The sequence below is a fragment of the Protopterus annectens genome, chromosome 3.part1 (assembly GCF_019279795.1).
Source record: "Protopterus annectens isolate FY-2018-M chromosome 3.part1, PAN1.0, whole genome shotgun sequence".
NCBI classification, from domain to species: Eukaryota; Metazoa; Chordata; order Ceratodontiformes; family Protopteridae; genus Protopterus; species Protopterus annectens.
In genome coordinates this window covers 861,062,213-861,089,012 of record NC_056732.1, presented here as the reverse complement: position 1 = coordinate 861,089,012, position 26,800 = coordinate 861,062,213, and positions in this window count along the sequence as shown.

Sequence of the window (26,800 nt, the reverse complement as noted above, 5' to 3'; positions counted from 1 at the left end):
TGCAAAGTTAGTCTAAGCTTAGAGATGGCAAACATGAAGTGCCCCACTGGGCTAATCTTCCTCTCATATTTGATCTTAATTTCAGAGTCCCCATTATTATGTAGTGACTGGTCACATGATGGCTCTCCTATTAGTTCTGATTTTCTGAAGACTTATTTCCATCACAATGAGATTGATAGATGTTACTCTGGTTTTCTGTGGCCAGATCAGAGGAAATGCTGGTCACTTTTTGTATTTTGAGATGTAAGACGATTGTGCCACCAGTAACTTTATTGTAAGTCTACAAATGGTTTTCCACTATAATTTCTGCTTATTAACAAGACTTTCTTCTTTTCCCATAATTGGTTCTGTATGGGTATTATTATTTCTTGCAGTTATATTAAAGTCTTGGTAAAAAATGACCACATCCCCCTTGGAAATTCTGTCTTACAGACATATTAAAAGTCAATGGAATCCTTCTTTAAAATATTGGATCCATGAATTAATTGGTAAGCAACATTTCTGCTAACAGAGCCTGTTAATTATGCCATTCAAGTTTCTGTTGAAAAATATGCCCGATTTGAATTTTGAGACTCTTCCCTGTAAGAAATTAAAAAAAGAAAAATGTGACCCATGGAACATAGCAGTAAAGTGTGAACAGTTGTTATTATACATAAAATGCATTGTTTTGCAAGGAGCAGTGTCCTTGTACCCTCAGTGTGAGAGACTGCACTCCTACACTCAATGGTCCTTCTATATACTGACTCCAAGATTACTCTACCTTGAAGAAGAGGAAATACTCCAAGATATGGGCTGGGATTCATTAACAGTTAAACAAAGTGTAGTGATCATGTTGGCATTGCATAGCTCTGCCAACATGATAGCATGTGATTTGGTATTCATTAAGCAGTTCTATGTGATGTGTAGATCTGCACAACAATGCGGAATGGTAGAATAGGCTAATTAATTCATAAAGAGGTGAAGTACATGCTATTTAAATAATCTAAAAATGTGGAAATATTTAGGAAGCTATATAGCAATCAAGTACACTTGGCATAGGCTTTTGACATGTACACCAAAACCTTTTGGAATACAGGTACAATTACACTTGGGGAAAAATATTAGGGATTGTTGTTGCTATTATTAGTATGCTGTATGTGCAACAGGCTTTAAATCAGGGTGTTGCTTCTGTTGCTTCCAGATGTAAGGCAAGAAGAAGAAGGTTGTTTAGACCCCATTTGATATATCATAAACTGCATGAAAAAGAAACTGTTGACAGATACAGGGTGGACAGAGAAACACTGGAAGAAATATGAAACCTCTGCAGCCCCCACCTCAGACTACAGGGAAATTGTGGAGAACCCATCCCAGAGAAAACTAAAGTATGTTGAGCATTACTTATACTGGCCTCTGTTACTTTCCAGAGATCCGTAGTAGATATATTAGGGCTGTTACAGGCATCTGCCTCAAGAATATTTCATCAGTTTATAAATGCAAAGCTACTACATGAAAGAGAACATATCTGTTTCCCACAAATAACACAGGAGAGAGCAAGAACCATGTAAGGATTCTATAGGACAGCACTCTTCCCAGAAGTGTCGATGGCCATAGATTGCACACACATTGAAATACAAGACCGTACCGGAAGACCAGGAAAGGAGGTACATAAACAGAAAATGTTTTCAGTCCATAAACTGTCAGTCTGTAATGCCCAAGGAATCGTCTACAACGTCTGTTCAGATAACCCATGCAGTTTCCTTGACTCACACATGTGGCACACTTGTGAGCTAGGGGTGACATCCTTCAAGGGCATCTTATGGGGGATGCAGGTTATGCAAAGGACCCTGATTCATGACATCCATGAGAAGCCCACATAACCCCACTGAGCAAGGATACAAGTAGGCCCATGATCAAAGAGGAAATATTATAGAATATGTGCTTGATTTGACTAAATCAAGGCACTGGTGTCTAGCCACATCAGGATTTGCAATGCATTGTGACCCAAGCACCAGTGCTGAAATACTTACAGTGTGTGTGCCATGTCACACAATGTCAGTCTCAGGAAACAGCTTCAACCAGGACATTGAGTGGAAGGACCACAATTTCAAGGACCACAGGCAGAGGCAGCAGCAGATACAGATAAGTCTGAAGGAGAACCACCAAATGCAGATGGTACTGGCAAATGGTAGCATGCACACATGCCCTGGCTCTGGCTAAGAGGCAAAGGATTGCACATATAACTACCTAGGTCAAAGTCTAAGATCCCGTGCACATACAAATATGTAAAATGATGCCTGTCAGACCACACAACCTTTACTTGACCATGTAATAGCTGTGCTCTAATAGCATCAGACAGGGTGAGCCCCCATGGACACAATATGCATCTGCATTAATGATAACAAAGTGTGCAAACTGTAAATAAAATAAAAAAAGTTATAGCACTGATTACTCTCATATACAATGCATGTAAATGCCATATGAGTACACATATGTTAGCACCCCGATTCAGCCCCACACCAACCCCCCAATCCAACCACATACACTTATGCCAACCGCCCATCCAAACCCCCCACACCAGCCATGCCAAAAAAACACATAAAAAGTAGTATATTTTGAACTAAATTATCAGCACAGATTGTATGCCACCTCTGTAATGTAGATAGCATGGGTATAAACTCTGCAGTACATTTCTGCATTAACAGTTTAGCAATTATGAGTGCATTACTTAAGTAACACCAAACTGTCATAGCATCCTTATCCACTGCTGTGAAATCCAGTCCAGCAGACGTACACAAGCAGAACATATTTTCCTTCTCCTGCCAACACAGATAATAACAGACATCCTTAACATACTTACAGTACCATTATCTTCAAAAAGTGTACAAGCATGATATAAAAATTAAATTACATTTGTCATGTAACATTCAGTAGCATAATTGTAGAAATGCAGAAATGGCTATGACAAAAGTAAGGAACAAATATAAATACATAAATATCATATACATAAACTGCATGGTACACTTGTACTGTCAAAATGAAAGGCTTATTTAAGAAATAGCTGCATACCTTGACAATATAGCACTGTGGAAAATAGCTAAATCACACAAAGTCCTGCTATTCCACCACTATTTAGCTCTGTTTCAAAACAATTTCCCCAGTATGATACAAGGACACTGCCTAGACCATTACCTTCATATAGTGTAGAGCATGCAATGCGAGCATGCAAAGGAGGTGAGAAATAATTATCATTCCTAAATACCAAATCCACACATGTAAGGAATGTAAACATGGTGTAGGGGCCTACATGATTACATGCACATGCCCTCAGCAATGCAAGGATGTGCACTGAGGAGTGTACATTGACTGATATATAGGAGCTCGTCAGTCCTAATTTTTAAATGCTGGTTTCGTTATGTCATGTCTCATTTAGTATTGCTTGTGCACCACTTAGCAGTGAGAAAATTACTTTCATGGCATAAAGAAAAGGATGAAAAAGTTAGTTTGGGCTGCCGTAGGTTATGCAAACCAGTCAGGTGACATTGTGTGGTCAACAGCACTTTGGATATTACTCAGGGAAGAAAAAACACTTGACATGTATCTTTCTCTGTGAGACAAGTTGTAAGTGCAATTAGCTGACAGACAAAATAGATCTGATGCAAGGTTTGAATCCACTGACATGTTATGTTTGAAAAAGATTGTCAGAATATATATTCAATCACATTTTGTTATAGCATAATGTTTTTGATAACAAAATTCACTATTGTCACTATTACTAACAACGTGATCATTATTCTGTCCACTATAACATTATATGTCACTAAATACAGGTCTGACAAAGTGTTTAACAAAGTACATGGTTGATGTTGTGTGGGGATGTGAGAAGGTAGAACTGTTCACTTGAATGAGCTTGTTGCTCGAGTCATTGTGACATATATCCATGCACTGCATTTCATGTACTATCTGTAATTTCCATAACATATATTACCCTACAATGTCTGTTCTATATGCACTCCATTTGGCATCATCCAAACATAGTTGGCAACCTAAGGAAAAAAGTGAAAAAATTAGTTTAGGCTGCCTTAAGTAACTCAAAATTGCCTGGTAGCTTTGCATGGCTGGCAGCACTCTGGATGTTAATCATTCCAAAAATACACCTGTCAAGTTGCTTTCTTTGCGTCACAAGGTGTAATTGTGGTGGACTGACAGAAAGAAGGGACAGGAAGCATTGTTCAGATCCTGTTTACAGAGCAGTTTACCAGATTTCACAATTATTACTTTTCCATTTATTTCCACTTTAAGGTAAATTTGGTCTCTGCTTGGTATCATGCAAACAGAGTTCACTACCTACGGAAAGAAGTGAAAACATTTGTTTAGGCTTCCATAGGTACCTCAAACATGCTTAGCAATGGTGCCCTGTCTTCAGCACTATGGACAGTAGTGAGAGAAGAAATTCCACCTTTCATACAGCTACCTCTGTGGCACAAGGTGTAAGGACAGTAGCTAATAATATATCCTGTTAAGTGTTCAAATGGAACTATGAGATACTTTTTAAAAAGAGTATAAGAAGCACATTTCTCAAACTTTTTGAATAGGACTGAAATAGTAAAGAAAACTGATAATGCTAAACATGTTTCTTGTAAGCAGTGTATCAGTAAGCCTTGCATAATGAAAATGTGCCATTTAGCATATGTGATTAATGTTTCAGAGGTTAACAAAACCTAATGTATGTCCACCTTCCTATACATGACCATGACAACGAATATATTTCATATACAAATCACTAGCATATGTATGATGGGTGCCATACTTTTGTTATAATCATCATGACTCATCACATATCCCAAGTATTTGTTTAGGACCCTTATGTCTTCTGAAGTATGTATGTAAAATAAACCAACCTGCCTTGGTCATTACATCCAACTCTATCAGTGCGAACCATACATATTTGCAGTAAGGATGACTTTTACATAGGAATGCATTTCAAGAAAGGATTACAATCACAAACATATGGGCCTCTCTGATGTTTGTCTCCATTCATTCAGATATCAGTAAATGTCAAATTTCCATGGTGCAAAGTTAGTTCTTCTGTGGCAATGTCATTTAATGACTTACATTGCATTTTTTTTTCCTCCTGAATACTATTAGTTCTATTCCGAGCTGTTACAAAATATATTTCAACATTAGATAACCCCCAAACTGATAATATGTTAGAAATCAGCCATCGTTCACCTTCCAATTTGCAGCTCCCAAAATCCATGTCAGAAGGCAGTCCATTGTTGCATACTGGAAACTGTGACAATGGGTGGAGCACGACACATAACACACCTCAATGCCATGTTTCACACCTTTACTGCTATCTGCTGTAAATAGTCCCAGTGTGCCTGCCATGGGATCCATCCACTTACAAACAAGCAAATATGGTTGACAAGGCTGTGCAGGTTTGTACAACACCAGTAACACATGAGGTCTGAATAAGGCACCAAATCAGACATACGTTGTAAGCTTGACTATTGCTGACATGTCTGGCGATAGAGAAAGAGAATGGGGCTAAATTAAGAGCACAAAGGTGGGGTTTGGAGGAGTCCAGGCTGTATGAGGCACTCTTCACACAGTGTTACATCTGTAGGCTGTTGCAGGAAGATTATATCTGGTCCCAATATAAGGCTGAGGCTTGGAATAGCTTAGCCAAGGCTGTCTCCACTGAAACTGGCATTCGTCCCAATGCATAAATCCAATATGTCATAATCAAAGAATGACAGCTTTTTGCAGATTAGATCAATGATACTTGTTTATTTAATACCACATAAATACCTTTCTATCATATATGGATATTTAAAAGGTGTGCAATAGTAAATTATCATAGTTGCTTATGTATTGCCAAATAAAAGTTTGTTTAAGGTATACAGTACTGGTACATGACATATCCAATTACCACTTTTTGTCTCCCCCCACATTTGCCACTCTCTTAATTTTGGATGGGGTTATATATCACTAATGATCTGCTGTTTGCATAACTTGCTGCTACAAGTCAATTAACAACAGCACAGAGACATGCACAAACCACTGTGGCTGGGCCAGCCATATATCCACAGATGTCAGCACAGACACCCAGCACTTCAGGGTTGCAATCTGTCATTGTTGCCTCCGCATTTCCTGCCTTACTTGCTGTAACTACATCAGGTAGCTCTGCCCTGGCTGCTGATGCAGTGGTTCCTTCTGGGAGCAATATCAGTGAAGATGGTGATTTTGTCACTTGGCAGAAACTGAGAGGGCTGGTGGAGGATATTATGGAGAGTGTCCTCAGCTCTCTCATCTGCAGGTTTGAAAGGGTCCTGCATCACACTGCAAATATGATGTCATGTCTGGCACTGACAAGTGAGCTGCTGCATGAGACAGTGATGACAGGTATGAGGGTGAGGACTAGATTCTCACTGTTCTCATGCTGGACATAGGTGCACCTCAGATGTCCCTTCCCTATCTCTGATCATGGTGCCCCCCAGCCTTTGGTCTTCTTTACTATCCTTGTTTGTCTTGTATGTCATGTATGTCTGTGGATGCTTCCTAACAGAATAAAAAAACTAACTTCAAATCCACAAACCAAAATACAATGACAAGGAATGACAGTTTATCAACTCAGATAAGCACTTTCATTTAATACCATAAGGATAGATGTCATCAGAAAAAATTCCATACACCAAACACATTTTTTAAATAAAAAAGCAATCACATGACCCATTTAAATGTTCCACTTCTTAAAGGTATATTCCTTTTCAAAACTACAATAATAATAAAAAACTTTATCTCATAAATGCTTTCAGCTTCAAACAAAACACATTTAATGGATGACATATGATTTAAACCTGGATGACAGTCCTCATTCAAACTGAATTGCCAATACAGTTCTCTTTTCTTTAAATACAATTCCCATGGTCCACCCCTGTGGTTACATTCCACTTTTTCTAAGATAATAAACTTGCAATTATCATCAGGATAATTAGGTTCTGTAATGCATTAGCAGATTTCTTCTTTTTAATCTCATACAAATGTTTGTAAATTTTCTCCTTAATTTTTTCTTTCAGTCTTACCTATATAAAACCCCATGCATTGCTGGTATAATGCTGCATACACCACACCCATGGTGCCACAATTATATCTTACCTTGAACTTAAACTTAGTATTATTAATTGCAAATGTGTTTCATCTATGCATGTAGTTACAATAACCACAACACCCACATCCATACATTCCAAACAATATTATTTTTTGTCAGAATATTATTAGCTGACTCAAATATATTTTTGAAAATTCTCCCTTTCTTATATACCATGACCAGCTTGTCACCTACTACTTCTTTTACTTCTCTATAACCTCAAAAATATACCACTTCTTTTGGATGATCCACTTAATCATCTCATTATCCATTGTATATGTAGTAATGTAGTTGGCCCCGACATCAAAATAATTATCACCCCATCATTTCCAATTCATATTTTCCCTTGTGTCGGTAATCCTATTCAAAATCAGGGCAAAATATTGATTTTTCATTTTTTAATGACTTCATGCATACAATTATCAATAGATTTAACTGGATAGCATATTTTTGCAAACATAATTTTCATTAATCCACATTCCTCCCTATATTCATAAAATTCTAACACCATTCGTACAGCATGAACAAACTGCCCCTTCACCATAGCCTTTTTCTGGGCAATTGCATGTGCACTTATGTAATGTATAAATGACATGGATTATGTTGTTTCTTGAAAATTTTGGACACTAGTCTCCTATTCACCTTGTCCTTAGTTAGTATAATATCTAAACAGGAAATATTGTCTGTACTCATCTGATATGTAAATACTAAAAAGTCAGTGGAACTGTTTAGAAAATTTATAAAGTTTAGAATTTTTTCCATGTCATCCTTCCAAGCAATAAGAATATCATCCAGGTACCTGCTGTAACAGTCCCAGGACCCCATAAACTTGCTTTTAAAAACACACTTTCTCTCCCATTCTGTCATTACAATGTTGGCAAATAGGCCACTGGATGACCCCATGGCCACTCCTGACTTTTGAAAAAATACTTCCCATCCAACATTATAAACTTGTTTTTCAATATAATCTCCATCAAGTCCACATATGTATTCATTGTGTCCAAGGACTCTTCCCCATCTGCTACTAACAAATCAGTAAATCACTCCAACTATATTTTATGTGGGATTACCATGAAGAAGTCTTTAACATCCACAGTTATAAACACACATTTGTTATTATAATCAAGTCTATTACATTTCTCTAGATAGTTCCACAAGTCTCTACAGACATGGTCTACTTTCCTTATAAGCTTATTAATTCTATTATCTAAAAGCTATTCGATAGGTAGTGGAATATCTAGCATCAGCTATTGGTCCCACTGGTGGGTTATTCTCATTTTTATGTATTTTGAGCACCCCAAAAATGGTAGGCACCATGGGATTATTCAAACTGAGGTATTCATACTCTTCTAATTCTAATAGGTTCATAAGTTCATAGGTGTGTACTAGGCCAACAGCCCTGGAGCCTTTACAAGCCTAGCCCATAGAAGTGCCCTGGCATCATGCCGCTGTTAGTTCCTGGTGCCTCTATCAAGTAGAGCCACTGGAGTGATCCCCGGGGTGAACTTTCTATTTCCCATCCACTCATCAAAATTACTCTTGAAAAGGGCCAGTGAGGTGCTCTGCTTTACATGTATGGGAAATCTATTCCAGAGCATGGGCAGTCTCTGGGTTATGAACCTGTTCCTAGCATGTTCTGTTGATTGTGGTAATGAGTTTGAAGTCCCTGGAGTGTGTGGTGCAGAGGGACTGGAATTTCTTTAGGTGTAACATTTTGAACAGGGCTGGTCAGACATGGCTTTGTAAGTCAAGTAGAGATTGCCTCTTAATAGACGATATGAGACAGAGAAAACCTGGAGTTTATTGAGTCTGTCCATGTAGGGCATGTGTTTAAGGCCTAGGATCCTGTTTGTGAGGTACTTCTGTGGCCTTTCCAGCTGATGCAAGTGTTTAGTGAGGTACATGCCAAATGGGGCATTATACTCGATGACTGGTCTAATGAAGGAAGAGTAGATAGAGATGTTGACCTTTCTTACTGGATGCAAAACCCTTGGTAATGAGATGTGCCGCATAGAAGAACTTTCTGACCACAGTGGCAATGTGGTGGTCAAAAGAGAGGTTGCTGTCAACCTGTGTCCCCAGATCTCTTATAACGCCTATGTGTTTAGTGGGCTACCATCAATGTGGTAATTAGTGGGAACTGAGTTTTTCCCAAAGGGAATGATCATGCATTTTTTGGCATTAAGCTTAAGGCCATGGTTTCGATACCAGTTACTAGTCTCAGTGAGGCCTTTCTGTAGGATGTCTACATCACTTGGGGCATTAATAATGGCTCCCACCTTGCAATCGTTGGTGAACTTGGTCAGCCACAGTCCCTCTGTGTTGGCCTGGACTTCTGAGAAGTAGATGCCAAACAGGAGAGGACCCAGGACTGATCCCTGTTGGACTCCACTCGTGACTGGTCGGCAGTCTGACTTGGAGTCTGCTACTTTCACATTGTAGGTTCTATCTGTGAGCCAATTTGCAACCCACCAAGTGGTATAGGGGTTGATGTCTAGTTTGGTGAGTCTATCAATAATTCCTGAGTGGGGAATGGTATCAAATGGCTTAGCCAAATCAAGGTAGGCTATATGAACTGCCTTGCCATCATCCACAGCTCTGGTGACTGACTCAAAGAACTCAACCAGGTTGAGCAGGCATGATCTACCCTTCACTTGTTGCTTAAGCATATCATACAATTGTAAATTAATTCTCATGTATGGTATGTTAACTTCATACTTAGAAACCTGACTGTATGTATCAGTAAACAAAATAGCACACATATGTTCAATATAATCAAGCTGATCCTTCATTACCAACCCCCCTCCCTGATCCGGTTTCATTGCTCTCACATTTTGAGAAATAATATCATTTAACATTTGATGTTCATGTTTAGTAGGATGCCACTATTGTGACCAAATCCCTTTAATCCAGTTGTATGCCTGATATCCAGCTAACAAACTCACTCAAACAATTGCAAATCTGGATGTAAAGGGGGGCTGAAAATGCCAGTTTTTATTAAAACTTTCGTATTAGACATCTGGTCCTGGAATAAAATACTTTTAATTTTACACATAAATAATTTAATCTTTAAAATGTCATCCACTAAATTATTTCTCTTAGGTACAAATGAAAGCCCTTCAGAAAACAAATCAACATGCTCAATAGACAATACTAAGGAACTAAAGTTAAATACTTTAAGTCCCCTACGGAACTAGTAACAGTCACACAGATATGTTCAGTATCAAGGCACTGTCCCACTTCTTCATGTGCAACATTCACTTCCTCCATCCCTTCTTCTTCCAAGTGGGATTCTGCCAACCCTGTCTCTGATATTAGGATTGCCAGTTCTGCCCCCACTGATACCCCTGTCAATTTTCTTTTCCCTCAAATGCTTGGAGCATCTTAAAGGAGGGAATCTAAAGCGGCCTCATTGTTCAATCTCTCCCTTCAATACTCAGAGGCATTGTCATCACAGCTATCTATCTGCTGCTCATTAGCCAATGATTCTTTATGTCCAAACCTGTTACCCAAAGTTTGGGAGGTTAGTGGATTCAGGTCAGCCATGTTGTTAAGACAGTTGACCCTATTCCTCTCAAACTTCTTGCATTTCCATGTTTTTATTGTCTCAGCCTGTTCATCAATCTTCTTAGAAATGCATGTAGGTTCCATTTTAACCTGCTAATAAAGAAGATCATCCATAATGGCTTATCCAGCACACTAACTTCACTGGTTAACTGCTCCATCAGTTTCCCTTTGTACTTTTATTGGATTTATAGTTGTGGTTTTGGCACTTTTTCCTTCTTTTACTGATTTTTTGTCTCTTCAGCAACAGTACTAACAACTCACAGACATATCTATTGAAGGTTTGTTGTAATTCATTATGTAGGTCTAAGTCTTTTACCAGGCCTGTGGGAAATTTCAACTTTTGAAGGCACTTCAGTACCCTTTTCACCTTGATAGATTCTATAAAATACATGTTCTCCAATTGCAGTTTATATATTTTAGACAGTTTGTACTCATACTCACAAAGGAATTGTTTCTGAACAAAATTCCACTGCTTCTGTAACCAATCAGATATCTTTGCAACATTGAAACCAGCTGACACATTATTCGCTGATACAATGTTACACCCACTATTACTATTACTGCAGTTCATACTGGGTATCTCACCCCGATAACCATTGGTGTTTACAACAGAAGGAAAGCTCAACTCCTTTTCATGGACTACACAACAGGGCACCACTTAATCCAAACACTGAGAAAGTTGCTGCTCAAGTACGGTCATATTCCCTATCAAATGTAAATCTCCCAAATCATGCAAAGAAGTGGCTGTGAGCCACCTACATCCCCCAAAGTCATAGCATTATATAAAATGCAAACTACAAACCAAGGATAAAAACACAAACTCCAAATCAATGAACCAAAATGTAGTGACAAGGAATGACCATGTATTAACTCAGATAACCACTTTCATCTAATACCACAAGGATAGACTCCATCAAATAAAAATCCCATTCACCAAACATATTTTGAAATGAAAAAAGCAATCAAATGACCCATTTAAACCTTCCAGTAAAACTAACCCCAACAGAAGACTACATGGAAAATGTGTTATCAGTTGCCAATAACTGTAGACTGCAATTCAGAAAGGCTTACCTTGAGGAGGAAGCCTTAACATATTGGTCTTTTTGATTCTTAGATAACCACACCAAAGAGGATTGTCTGTAGAGTGGGCCTCATTATCTCAGTAGTAGAACTATATTCCAGAATAGCAATCCTGGAAAGTAGCCAGTTGCTTCAGATTTAAACTGTTGTGTGATTCAGTGAGTCACTACAGTATGCAATTTCTCAGTTGAAGAGAAACTAAAAGCAAAAAACAAACTATTGAAAAGGAACCCCAACGGCTACAGGCAGAATGCTTTAAACGTAAAAAAGTTTATTGTAAAACTCCACACGTTTTTCATCACTCTCATAGAGTAACTTCTTCAGAAATACAAACTAATTACAAAGTAACAGTTTAAAAACCCGGCACTCATCGTCACATGATATTGTGAACCTGTCAGCTCTACATAACATTTAAACACATACAGTGTTAAATAAAAATGTCAACTAAAGAATAATTTAAAAATATATGAGTGTCAACTAAAGAAATTAAAAATGCTAGTAATAATAATAATTATTAATTATTATTGACAACTCAAATGCACCTATTGAACAGTTTAACCACCCAAATGACAGTCGGACTGGTACTGCACATAGCAAACATATGTAAACATTATACAAAAGTTCCCTACAAAACTTTAAAACCTTATCCTAAATAGGGAAACGTGTAAAATATTTTTGTCATGTACTTAAACTTTTTAACTTTAGTAGACAGGAAATATTACAATTTTCATTCAAACCTGGGTATGAAAAAGCATCCAAGGCTAATTGCCATTCTAGTTCGCGTTCCTCAAGCAATAAACTACTAGGGCCTCCTCTAATATCTGTCACTATCCGGTCAATAGCTTGAAAATGGAATGTATGGCCATTGCTTAAAGACGAGTGCCTAGCTAAAGCATTTTCACTTTTGTTTTTATCTATAGCATAAGTGTACTCGTAAATCCTTTCACGAAATTTCCAGTCAGTTTTGCCAACGTAAAACGCCGGGCAGCTGTTGCACTTTGCTATATATATTACTCCCTTGGATTCACAATTCAGTTTATATTTAATAGAGTACTTGCTGTTATTACCCACCACAAATGAATTACCAATCCTGATATACTTACACATCCTACATGCTCCACATGTAAATATGCCAACAGATCTCCCACTAGGTTTAATAGTCTTGCTTTCTAGGAGGTTTTTCAAATTAGACCTCCTTCTATAAACTATTTTAGGTAATTTGCCTAATCTGTCGACTATTAGGTTGTCTTTATACAAGAAGGTCCAGTTTTTATGTAAAATCATCTTTACTTGTTCACTATCATTGTTAAAAGTTGTAATAAAACACACATTATAAGTGGAGTGCTGGCCAATCTGACCATTGCAATCTTGGACAGCTTCGCTGTCCGGCATATAGATGTCGGTAGTTGTTGTCTGGTGAATAGTATTATGGTACATAATGTTGTTGTTATAAATGGCAGCTTCAGAAAACTCCAGTTGAATAGTCTGGCCTACATCTATCCATATTAAAAGGGGTTTGAAGTAACCGTTGTTACGTTTACACTGAATTTCCTTAATCAACGAGTCTATTAAGGTAGTTGGATAACCACGTTTTTGTAACATGTCTCTCAACAAGTAGCATTCAACTGTAAAGTCACTCTCCAATGAACACATTCTTGCAGCCCTAATAAGTTGACTTTTCACTGTTGATCTTTTTTGTGTGAATGGGTGGGCGCTAGTGTAATGCAAGAAATACTATTCACCAGACAACAACAACTACCGACATCTATTCGCTGGACAGCAAAGCTGTCCAAGATGGTAATATCCAAGACGGTAATGGTCAGATTGGCCAGCACTCCACTTATAATGTGTGTTTTATTACAACTTTTAACAAGGATAGTTTTAGTCCTCCATTATTCTGACTCTCACCTTTCCTCTCACTTCAGACTTGTACACAATCTAGGTTCACCTAATACTCCCTCTCCCATTCTCTTTTTGCTTAATTACTTCCATCTGCTGCAGATAATGAAGCAGTAAACAATAGTTCACATAATTAGTGAAGCTATCATACTGGTTACCTCAGATTTTTCGCAAACTCTTAAAAATCATTAATACATTAAAGTAATTTCTTCATTCTAACTCAGAGTTACAAAATTGTCAAAGTTGTAAAGCATCTTGAGATATCAGGACATTCACTTCTACCTATTTAGTAATAAATGATAGCAGTGATATTCTTTTAATGCAATTTGCATTTGTTTCTACGGTTAACAATACAGACCATTTTCCTGTTTACCAGAAGACGGTCAGTTTTTATTCTTTCAGATGCTCAGCTACGAATATATCTAAAATTCATTTTTCAAATGTTTGCTTTATCATAACATTCTCTGATAAATAACTGCTGAATCTAGCTTTGTTTGAATGCTTGTTGTTTGTTTGCTTGTTATTTCCCTGAAATGCTAATTCCACCTAAAACGTGGCTTTTCAGTGCTTCTGTGGATCCCTAGTGATATCTGCATTGCTTACTGTACTTATTTCCTTGTTTCACTTGAAAGAAAGTTACTGTTTGTCATTTTTGCATTTAAGTTACCTGTAACACATTGCATTTAAGTTACCTGGCACTTGCTCACTAAAGCAATTATATAAGTCAGCACTAAAAAAGTTAAAAGCACTACACCCTCACAAACTCCCATTGAGTACCTTGTTCCCCATTGGCCCTTTTTTCAATTATAAAGGAATTCCCAATACTATTCTAGCATGTCCAAAGGTCAGTTGTCAATCTCCTCTCTGGTCCAGCTGGTGAATCTGGGAATCTTAAGGCAATGTTACAACTGCCTCATGTACACAGACAACCCTCTCCTCCTCCCAACAAATTCCAACACATGTGAGAGATGCAACCATATAGCCAAACTGGAGGTTAAGCTCTCTCAACTCAGTACTGGTGTAACCAGTCAGGAGGAGAAGGAAACCACACTCACTACAATTCCAGTCTCACATAGACCTACCATGACAGCAAACCAAACACATAAACACACAAAAACATACTCGGAGGCTCTAAATAAAAATCTGCCTAAGCAGCAGAGACCTCCAAAGCAGACACCCAAGCAACCTCTACACCAAAACAAAACACGTGCAACACATAGCTCACAAAGCCAATGTGCCAAACAGTCACAGCCCTTAAGGCTAAACAACACACCTGATACACTTGTAATAGGTGACTCTATCGTCAGGCACACTGACATCCTGCTCACCAGGCTGAACAAGGAGAAGGTCACGGTGAGCTGCCGGTTGGGCGCTAGGATCCGCCACATAACACAAGCACTCAGGTCACTCCAAGGCAAGTACAAATATGACTCAGTCATTGTCCATGCTGGTGTGAATGACCTGAGATGTACCTCCCTGGACTACATGAAAAGAGACATAGAGGAGCTCTCTGAACATGTAGCCCAGGCCGGTATGACCCTGACCTTGAGTAGCATCTTATCCTCACCAAGAATGATGCCACAATATGAAGACAAGATGATCAATTTCAACAATTGGCTTAAGTATTGGTGTCATTCAAAGGGGATCCAATGCCTGTCAGCCTGGAATGACATGCTCGACAAGCCACGATGCTTCGCTAGGGATGGCTTGCACCTGTCACCCTGGGCTTTGGATATTGGCAAAGGCTCTTGCTACCCCCATAGTGCCTTTTTAGGCAAGGCTCAAAAGACAAACCCACCTCCATAGATATCACAAGGGATAAGAAACTAAGAGTAATGCTACTCAATGCCAGAAGTCTAAACCTCAAGATGCACACACTCGAAACTCTCCTTAGCATGGAGAACATCGATATCTGTGCAGTAACAGAAACCTGGTTCAAGGCTCCCGAGAGCACCCCAGCACTACCAGGTTATACCTCATACCATGCTTTTTAACCCCAAAACTTGGACCGAACCACAAAAGGAGGGGGGAGTATCAATATTCGTCAAAGATACCCACACCTCCAGGTTGGTGGCACAGCACGAAGCATCAGAGGCTATCCATGTGCAACTAACAGTGGGTAAAACTGCCTTCCAGTTTATAGCCTGCTACAGACCACCCTCCCAAACCCAGGAACCCCACTCGGCCTACCTGAGAACACTGGAAAATATGAAGGTCTCTCCAAACACCATTATATTGGGCAACTTCAACTACCCAAACATAGACTGGGAGCATTACTCTAGCTCCAACACCCTAGCCCAAAGGTTCCTAGAATTTATAAACTCAAATGCTATGGAACAACTTGTTACCACTCCCACAAGAGGGGAAAACATACTGGACCTGATCATCACCAACATGGGGACTCTATGCTCCAGACCAGAAGTGTATCCCTCACTGGTAAGAACAGACCATAAACTAATCTCATTGGATATTCACATCCCAGCCCCACCCCATGCCCAGAAAACTACAGTGAAAAACTTCTCTAAAGCAAATTTCACACTCCTCAAAACCGAGGTGGAATCCTTCAAATCCCCCGGGCCTGTGAAAAATACGGGCCAGAATGCAGAATCCTTTATAAACGCATTCTATGAACACCTTCAGGAATACATGGATCATGCAATCCCAAATAAAGCCAAGACCCAATCCTCCAAAGGCAGATGTCCTGTCTGGTGGACCCCAGCCATAAACAAACTATACAATAGAAGGAGGAAGCTATTACATGATAGAGCAAAATCCCAAAAAGGGAAGGCATCTCTGATCAGTATTAGCAAAAAACTACGGGCACTCATAAAATTGTCTAAGGCCAGCTTTGAGAGAAAAATTGCACAGGACACTAAGGATAATCACAAGGCTTTCTTTAGTTATGTTAGGAACTTGGGTGGGAATTCCCAGATATGCTCAGAATTAGTCCAAAATGACAAAAAATACACCAAACCCACAGACATTGCCAACATCCTAGCTGACAGGTTCAGTGCAAACTTCTCCCCCCTCCCCACCAAAAGGGCAAATATCTATCCCAGCAGAGTGCTGCCCACCTGACATCTCAGATGGTCAGGTAAGAACCGCCCTCTCCAAAGCAAAAAACACAGCATCAATGGGACCAGACGGTGTCCCGGGCTGCGTCCTACATGAACTCCAAGAAGAGCTAAACCCAAACATAAAACTACTGTTCAATCTCAGCCTAACTACAGGATATGTACCCAAAGATTGGCATACAGCAACAGTAGTCCCTCTCCACAAAGGTGGTGCCTCAACGGATCCTGGAAACTATCGCCCCATAAGCCTGACTAGCTTGGTCTGCAATGCTATGGAAAGGATCATCATGGACCTCATAAATAAAGATATTGGGGACCTAGAGACACTGGATCCTACCTAGTTCAGCTTTGTTAAGGGCAAATCCTGCCTGTTAAACCTGGTCAATTTCTTTGAAACAGTCACCAAGGCCATTGATGAGGGGAAGGTGGTCCACACAGCCTACCTGGACCTCGCAAAAGCCTTCGATACAATACCCCACTCGGGCATTATAGATAAGCTCACCAGCTTAAATATAAACCCCTATGTCACTAGAAGGGTTGCAAACTGGCTCAAGGACAGAACCCACATGGTTAGAATTGCTGGAGCCATGTCAGACTCCAAACCAGTTACAAGTGGCATCCCACAAGGCTCAGTCCTGGGACCTCTCTTGTTCGGTATATATTTCTCAGAGGTACAGGCCAACACGGAAGGACTGTGGCTGACCAAGTTCGCAGATGACTGCAAACTGGGCGCCATAATTGACTCTCCAGCCGACACAAGCATCCTCCAAAAGGGCCTCATAGAAACAGACAACTGGTGCCAGAGCCATGGCCTCAAGCTAAACGCCAAAAAGTGTATAGTCATTCCCTTTGGCAAAAACAAAGTGCCCACAAATTACCACATAGGTGGTAATCCATTAAGTACAGAAGAAGTAATTAGTGATCTGGGGATCCAAGTTGATAGCAATCTCTCATTTGACAACCATGTGGCCAAAGTGGTTAGAAAAACATTTTATATAGCCCACCTAATCATGAAGGGATTCACATTTAGATCAAGGGAGGTCATCGTGCCTCTTTACTCATCCCTCATCAGGCCCATAATTGAGTACAATGCCCCTTTTGGGATGTACCTTACTAGACACCTGCAGCAACCGGAAAGACCACAAAAGTACCTCACCAAGAGGATCAAAGGGCTCAAACAGATGCCATATGGTGCCCGGTTAAAGAAACTCCAGCTCTACTCAGTGGCATACCACCTGCTCAGAGGCGATCTTTGCCTGACGTATAAAGCCATGTCCAACTCGGAATTAATGGACTTGCTGCACCTCAGAAAATCCAAATCCCATCGAGCTACAGGCTCGAGAGACTTGAACCTCAGCACTGAAATAAATAGGATATGCTGGAGGGACAGATTCATAACCCAGAGGCTCCCTTCACTCTGGAATAAAATCCCAGTCCAGGTTAAGCAGAGTCCCTCATTGACTCTCTTCAAGAGGAATCTTGATGAGTGGATAGGAGATCATAGGTTTACCCTAGGTATCACTTCTGTGTCACTGTTAGACAGAGACACAGTATACTAACCTCAAAAAAGGGCATAGCAAAATTAATTTAAAATGGGTGGTGAAAGCCAAACACACTCTGGCTAGGCTTATAAATGCCCTAGGGCAGATAGCCTAGTATGAACCTATGAACCTATGTAAGAATGATGAGTCTCTCAAGTTCACCAGTTTCATTGATGAAAATCAAAATTCTTCATCAGTGCTCAGACACATATGTCCATTACCTTTTATCTACAGATGACAAAATCAATATTTAAAAAGTTTTAGATAAAATATTAGACTTTTAAATAAATCTTCAGTTATGCATGTGTGGATCTATATTGGATAATCGAACTTTCAAAAGTTCGAGTGTCATATGGTTGATTGAATTTTTGAAAGTTCAAACATTTTAACGGAGATCTCCATACAGCACGGAATGGGAAGATTTCCCTTTTCTGCACTGTACTGTGATCTCGGAGTTGGTATAGTTAAAGAGCGTGGGGTGTGGGGGGCATAGCCCCCACGTGGGTTGTGTAGGGGGGGGGTTGCACCCCTGCTTAAAATGTTCAGGTAGGTTATTTGAGTAGTTTATTTTTTTTTATTAGATATTCAAACTTTTAAAAGTTCGATTATGTAATATAGACCCACATGGGTGTATAGTTTAAAAGTCTTGCCAAATCTATACAACAAAGTACCACTAAATTTCTTAACACTTCAGCAATTGCTAAATAAATAAAATAAATTAGGCACACTAATTAGTGCTAAAGGACTTAACATGAGACACTCTGCTTAGTAAACTGTATTTCATGAGAGTGCTAAAATCTGGTGAATAGAAACTCTAGAAATGTTGTCTTCTCATTCCAACTCCCTGAAATTACATCTCCTGGAATGTTTATATATATATATATATATATATATATATATATATATATATATATATATATATATATATATAATCAGTTCTGTTGCACCATTACAGTTATGCAAGCCATTTTTTTTTTCAGTTTTGACTACAGATTTTTTCTCCAAGGCAGCCAAGAGGCCATCAAGTGAATACATATGTTAGAAAAATATGTATCAATGTGTGTATGCTTAATGCCAAATTAATAATCAAGTATTTTAATACGCTTTTCATTCTATTTTTCATGCACTGTATTTTATACAAATTGAGTTTCATATGAGACTGGAAAAGATGCTTTTTGAAAACTGCAGTATGCTTCCTGAAACTTGCAAGTTGCCCTCTGACCTAGTAACTGCTAGCACAGCAATATTCATGTTTATGCCTTGTGGAAATGTAATTGAGAAGCAGGTGTTTATCTGCTAGGTCAGAAGTGAATGAATGAACAATGTCTTATGTTATAAATATAATGGTTTTAGACAAACAGCTCTGTCCAGAGGATGGGAACCTCTGCAGCTGTAGTAATTTAGAGATAAAGTAGACAAAGGATTATTAGGGAAATGAACTGCTAGCATTGTGCTTGATTTAGCCGTAGTATCTTGAATGTAACATAACATGTATCTAACTGGGAGTAATCAAGGCCATGTTGTTTTCCTCAGGAAGTTTCACATAAAAATTGATAAATCAGCAGAAATTCATGGGAAAGATGGTCAGCAGATGATGATGAAAAAGGTGGTAAACTGTTACGTCAGCATGGTAGGACACAACCAGTTTAAGAATGTATAAAAATGAAAGTATTTCCTGTTTCTGGTTAGACAAACTCTGTATTAGCACGTTTTTGTCTCCTTGCTGCAAGATTAAAGTGCCTTAACCTGAACCTACCGTGTTTTGATCATTTTTAAAGTATATTTTTCCTTTGACAGTTTGGTCCTTCGGACCGGAACGTACCTCTCGCTCTAGGCCTAGGTCAGAATTGGGCCCGGTGGCATGCATCCGTACGGAGAAGAGGCCAAATCGGCTCTTCTGTTTTGAAAGACCTCTGACTAAATTGTCGTTCGAAAGAGGCCAGCCACTGTTTCTGATCTGGGATTGGAGGACGAGTCAACGATCCGGTGGATCAACTCACGGAGGGTCAGGTAAGGAGGAATTACCTTATTTCTGTTTTAAGATCAGGGACTAAGTACATAACTGTTTTTTGTCAGGTAGATTTGCATGTGCAGATCAGGGACAGAAAAAGGGGTTACTGTTTTTTGTCATAGATCAGGGAAACAGAATAGGTAGGCAGTTATTCTAGATAAACTGTGAAAAGGTATAGATTTGTGGTACCACGTGATAGAAAGGGTTACGTAACAATTTACCATTTAGCTAAGATAGCAATGGGAAATCAGTGCACAAAAAGCTCCCGAGACCCGCTCCTAACTGAAGACGCAAAGTATATGCAATTACAGCGTGCCGATAATGTTAAGTACTACACCAAATGGGTTGATAAGTATAAGTTCGAGGGTAATTTAGATAAACTTGCACTTATGAAACTTGTTAAACAGTTAAAAATAGACGCAAAAGGTCAACATAAAAGCAAAGACAATTAGGAGTCCCTCAGGCGCATAGGTGGCTTGAGGAAGCAAATCACAGGGAGCAGAGAATTAAAAATTCAAAGACAATGTTCTTAGACAAAGAAGGCAATAACTTGGTAATAGCAATGGCCCCACCTCCACCCCCTCCGCTTCTGTTACCAGAATATGAAGCAAGTGGACAAGCTGATCCACCTCTGCTATACCCAGTTGTTCCTGCAAAATCACAACCGTTTGTCAGGGATCCTATCGAGACCATGTCTCAAACACGCGACTTGAGGAGGGAGATTGAATTAAATGAATTAAATAGAGAATCACAGGCTAGGAGTAAAGAAGAGATATGTCCGCTCATAAAAGTACCGAATCCTCAGGCAGGACAGGCAGGACAGGATCCGACTCTTTTAGTTTATTGACCGTGGACACCGTAAGATATCCGGAAAGCCACGGAGGAAATTCCCCACCCAAAAGTGAATTTTAGAAAATTTTTTAGAAGACTTACAGGGTATGAGATTAAGTTACCATTTAAATGGAGAGGAAGTAGAAAAAGTAGTTAGACAAATTGTGGGTCCAGATTGGCACATGATCAGTGGCGACTGGAATCCTCGTGACACACAACTTAGACCACTCCCACATACTAATGCAGAACTGGATGGCAGAGTAAAAGGTCTGACAGACCGAGTCTCTAAAAAGTGAAAGCCTAGGGCTGATTTGACTTGCATTAATCAATGCATTCAACAGGAAGGTGAAACAGTTGATAGATATTATGATAGACTGTTAGAGTGTTTTAATAATCACTGCGGAATGCAGATACCAGAAAACCAGACACAAGATTCCTCATATAAACAACAGTTAAAGAATGCATTCTTGAAGGGTAGTATAACTCCCATTAGCAGCTTTATTACAAAGCACATGGTAGATCATCGAACAAGTAGATTACAGCCATTACTTGAATATGCTAGACATGCAGAAAGACATTTTAATAGTAAGAAGAAAAAGAAAACTCAAGTATTTTCGGCAGAAGATGGGTCAGAAGTATTTGTAGTACAAACTGGGAAAAAGGGTAAGAAAAATACCCAGGGAAATAAACAATCTGATAAACGATCAGAAGATTTTGAAGAAAGAATGAAAAAGGGTGAATGTTTTAAGTGCGGGAAAAAAGGACATTTAGCAAGGGATTGCAGGCTAAACAAGAAGGTGACTACAAAAAATAAGGAGGATGAGGAATGACTATATGATAGTCAGGAATCATTGGATGAGAATAAGCAGGAAAAGGTAAGTGCAAATATGATAGCAGGAGTAGAGGATGTGACACAAGGAGTAGAGGATGTACATGAATTCGCAGACATAGAAGAAGATGAAATTTTAGACCTAGCTCTATTGAGCTTAGAGCTTTACTTAGCAGACACGAAACAGGAAGTGACACTTCTGGTAGAGGGGAAGGAAGTTAAATTTCTGTGTGACTCAGGGGCTTCACAGACCCTGATACACCCTTCCAAGTTACCGGAAGATTCAGAATCACCAGATTATATACTAGTAAAAGCAGCTAATGGACATCTGTATCAGGAGCCACTCTCCCATGACATAGCAATAACAGACCCCGTTTCAGAAATGACCCAGAAAAGTAAAATTGTAGTTTCTGCAAAATGCCCGGTAAATCTTTTGGGTAGAGATTTAATGCAGATATTTGGCATAGCCGTAGTTCCAACCATGCAGGGTATGGAAGCACAGCGACAAATGGATACATTTGTAGTGCGACCGGGGGGTGAGACATATTATTGGTACAGCCAGGACTTAGTTACGACTGGTCCAGGGGCAGTAACTGAAGAACTGATGAACGTAGCTATCAGTAAGTCCCCCTCCCTCGACATTGACAAACAGCGTTTGTTGCATTGTACTCTATATTACTGTAATAGACCAGGACCTGATAAAGATTATGAACAGGAATTGTTTCAGAACCATGCAAACAGGCTAGTATTGCGAAATTTGTACTGGGATGCAGAGGAGAACAGTGTAGCAAGCTGTTCATTGCCCCAGGAATTTTTAGCACTTTACAAATCTAATCGACTGCCGCATGTTAGTTTAACTAAGAATAAAAATTTGAAATGGGCAGACTTAGGTGAAAAAGTCACAAGGTGGGAAAAGCAGACAGAATTAGAGCTCGCTGAACAAGGAGTACAGAAACAGAAATTGAATTGGATTACACAGACACACCCAGCTGTGCACTCACAGGCTAGTGAGAATAGCTGAGTATTACTCTTATTGGAGGAAGAGGGAAAATCCTTGCGAGACATACCAGACATTCTCTGGTCAGCAGGGAAATCAGATGTAGGACTTATACGAACAGCAGGACCAGTTACCATAACGCCAAAGTCCTTGAGAAAGGATGCAGAGATAGGGATCAAGCCTATTATAGCAGCCTTACTTAAGGAAGGAGTCTTAATAGAATCTCCTGATTCACCATGCAATACACCTTTATTTCCTGTCAGAAAAGCAAATGGGGAATGGCATATGGTCCAAGATTTACAAGCTGTAAATAATGCAGTTATACCCAGGGCACCAACGGTGCCAGATCCACACACTTACTGAATGATTTAAAGCCAGAGCAAAAATATTTTTCAGTGGTAGACATTAGTAATGCATTTTTCTCGATACCAATACACCCTGACAGCCAGTATTGGTTTGCATTTACATTTCAGGGAAGGCGGTACACATATACAAGATTACCACAGGGATATTGTGAAAGTCCAATGATATTTGCACAGTAAATGGCAAGCAACCTGGCGGGATTTGTCCCACCGAAAGGTAGTCAGACTTTACTTTATGTAGACGACATTCTGCTGGCAGCCCCCACCCAGCAAGAATGCAGAGAGGACACAATAGCTTTATTACAATTTTTGGCTACTCAAGGTCACAAAGTAAATAAAGACAAGCTACAGCTTTGGAGAAAACAAGTGAAGTACTTGGGATATGTAATATCCAAAGAAGGTAGAATATTAGATGAAGATAGAAAAACAGCAATTTTACAAGCACCTAGACCAACTACCAAGAAGGAAATGATGTCCTTCCTGGGAACTACTAATTTTTGTCGAAGCTGGATACCGAAATATGCTTTGGAATCTGCTCCACTGGCCGATTTAATATTTAAAAAGCCGATGGCAGCACAGGATTTATTACAATGGATACCTGAAGCAGAAGCAGCTTTCTCTAAGCTGAAACAACTGATAGCATCATCCTTAGTTCTAGGATTACCAAACTATCACAAGCAGTTTATTTAAACCATAGACTGTAAGCAAGGTTATATGACATCAGTATTGACACAGCAACATGGGGACAAGCAACGCCCCATAGCTTACTATTCATCACAGTTAGACCCAGTGGTGCGATCCCTGCCCCACTGTGTACAAGCAGTAGTTGCAGCTGCAATGGCAGTGCAGGCTTCGGCCTCAGTAGTGCTATTCCACCCTCTCACATTGAGAGTGCCTCATGCAGTCGCAAGTATTTTACTGCAAGAAAAATTAGCATATCTTTCTCCAGCTAGGCATCTTTCCTGTATGACTATACTGTTGAGCCAACCTCATTTGACAATTGAACAATGCACAACTTTGAATCCGTCAACTTTGCTTCCAACCCCTGCAGATGGCAAACCACACTGCTGCCTGCAGGAGATTGAGCAAAAAACATTACCTAGACAAGACCTTACGGATGTTCCCTTGGATGATGCTGAGCTGACATACTATGTGGACGACTCGTGCAGGAGGAGTCCTACAGGACAAAACCTAGTGGGGTATGCAGTCATTTCTGATACTAAAACTTTAAAAGCAAAATCTTTACCACACAACTTATCTGCACAAGCGGCAGAATTGATTGCCTTGACAAGGGCATGTACCTTAGCAAAAGGTAAGAATGTGAACATTTATACTGACAGTCAGTATGCTTTTTCTACTGTACATGTTTTTGCACAGCAGTGGAAAAATAGAGGAATGATAACATCTACTGGTAAACCGATCAATCATGCGCAATTTATTTTAGACTTGTTAGATTCAATTCAGTTACCTAAAAAAGTAGCTATTTGCAAATGCGTAGCTCATACGAAACAACAGGATAGGATTTCAAAAGGTAATGCACGGGCTGATACAGCTGCAAAGCAGGCAGCTTCAGCCACAGAAACTTTTCATTTGAATGAGAAATTACAACCCTCTGAGATTTTAGATTTAGAAATGTTAAAAACAATGCAGACACTTACTACAAATATAGAAAAACAGAAGTGGATAAAACGAAGAGCAATCCTCGAAAAGGGACTGTACATCTCCAAGGAAAAAAAACGATTTTGCCATCTAATTTGTTTAGATATGCAGCGTTGTTGAGCCATGGGCAGAGCCATGTCTCAACAGGGGGGATGGTACAGTTAGTGAATCGAGTATTTACAATCTATGGATTTACCAATTATACAAAAAATGTTTGTGCAGCATGCCATGTTTGTAACAAGCATCATGCACAAGGGGCGTTGAAGCCTAAGCAAGGGAATTTTCCTACACCACCGTATCCGTTCCATACTATTTGTATGGATTTCATAGAATTGAATAAATGTGAAAATAAAAAGTATTGCCTTGTTATTATAGACATGTTTTCCAAATGGGTAGAAGCGTTTCCAACTAAAAATCCAGATGCAGCTACTGTTGCAAAGGTCCTTGTTAAAGAGATTATACACAGATTTGGTATACCGGAAAAGATTTATAGTGATAACGGGACACATTTTGTGAACCAAACGATTCAGCAATTTAGTCGCTATTTTGGGATATCATTAAAGAACCACTGCGGTTATCACCCCCAATCTGCAGGGCTAGTAGAGAGGCATAATGGGGTGTTGAAGAATAAACTTAGGAAGTTGATAGCAGAGACACAGAAAAACTGGGTGCACTGTTTGCCTTTAGCACTGTTGAGTATGAAAACTGTTCCAAATGCAAAGGGATTAACTCCTTTTGAAACTTTGTTTGGGAGGGCATATTATACACCTCAGTGGAAACCTTTCATGTCTATGGAGCAGGAGGCTGACAGTTCACTTGCAGGGTATATGAGGCGATTTTTGAATAACAAACTTTTGCAGTTAAATTCTGTTTCAGATAAAGAGCAACCGAGATTGGAAGCACCAGTAGCCTCAGGCACTTCGGTCTGGGTGAAGATTGTGAAGCGAAAGAATTGGAGTTCTCTGAAGTGGGAAGGTCCATACCAGGTACTACTGTCGACACCCACTGCAGTCAAGATCGCAGAGCGAGCTTCCTGGATTCTTTTGACGCACTGTAAACTGGTTAAAAACTTTGAACTGGACAAAAACTTTGTTACTGTTGCACAACAAGAACAAAATGGCCAGGTACAGAGTGAGTAGAGGCATTGAGCAACCCCAGAAAACTTGTATGATCATTTTTATTGCAATATTGATCACACTGTTCTTTTTGTTGTGGCCACTCCTTTTTCCTGCCACAAAGGTTGAACTGATTAGACGTAATGAACCAAACATAGACTGGCATCCGAACTTTAACACTTATCAGGCAATTACATGTGTGTATGCTGAGACTTTTAATGTTTCGAACTGCTGGGTCTGTACGGCCATACCAACAGCATACGGGGGCTTATTAATGACTGCTATCCCCCTAGGGGTCAATGAGACCTGGGAAAATCTGTTTTTTGACACAGTTGCTATTAAAGCATATGATAAGGTAGCACTGTATTTGCCTGTGACACAAAAAGGAATTGTATGTTTCTATAAAAATGATACCATCCAAGTGGAATGGAGTAAGTGCAATGTTACAATACAATATAAATGTTATAGAAAACCAAATGATTTGAATGGATTTTGTAGTACAGATTATGACTCATTTTTGAAATCTATGCATAAGACTCTTGACCAGGTACAATGCAATCCTGTACTTTTTAAACAGTTATCTGTAATAGACAAGAACATGTTTCATGCAGGGCAGTCATTTCATAACAAAGTAATAACTAAGGTAGAGGACTGTTATTTTGTGTGTGGTAAAAAAGCATATAAATGGTTACCTGAGAAATGGTCT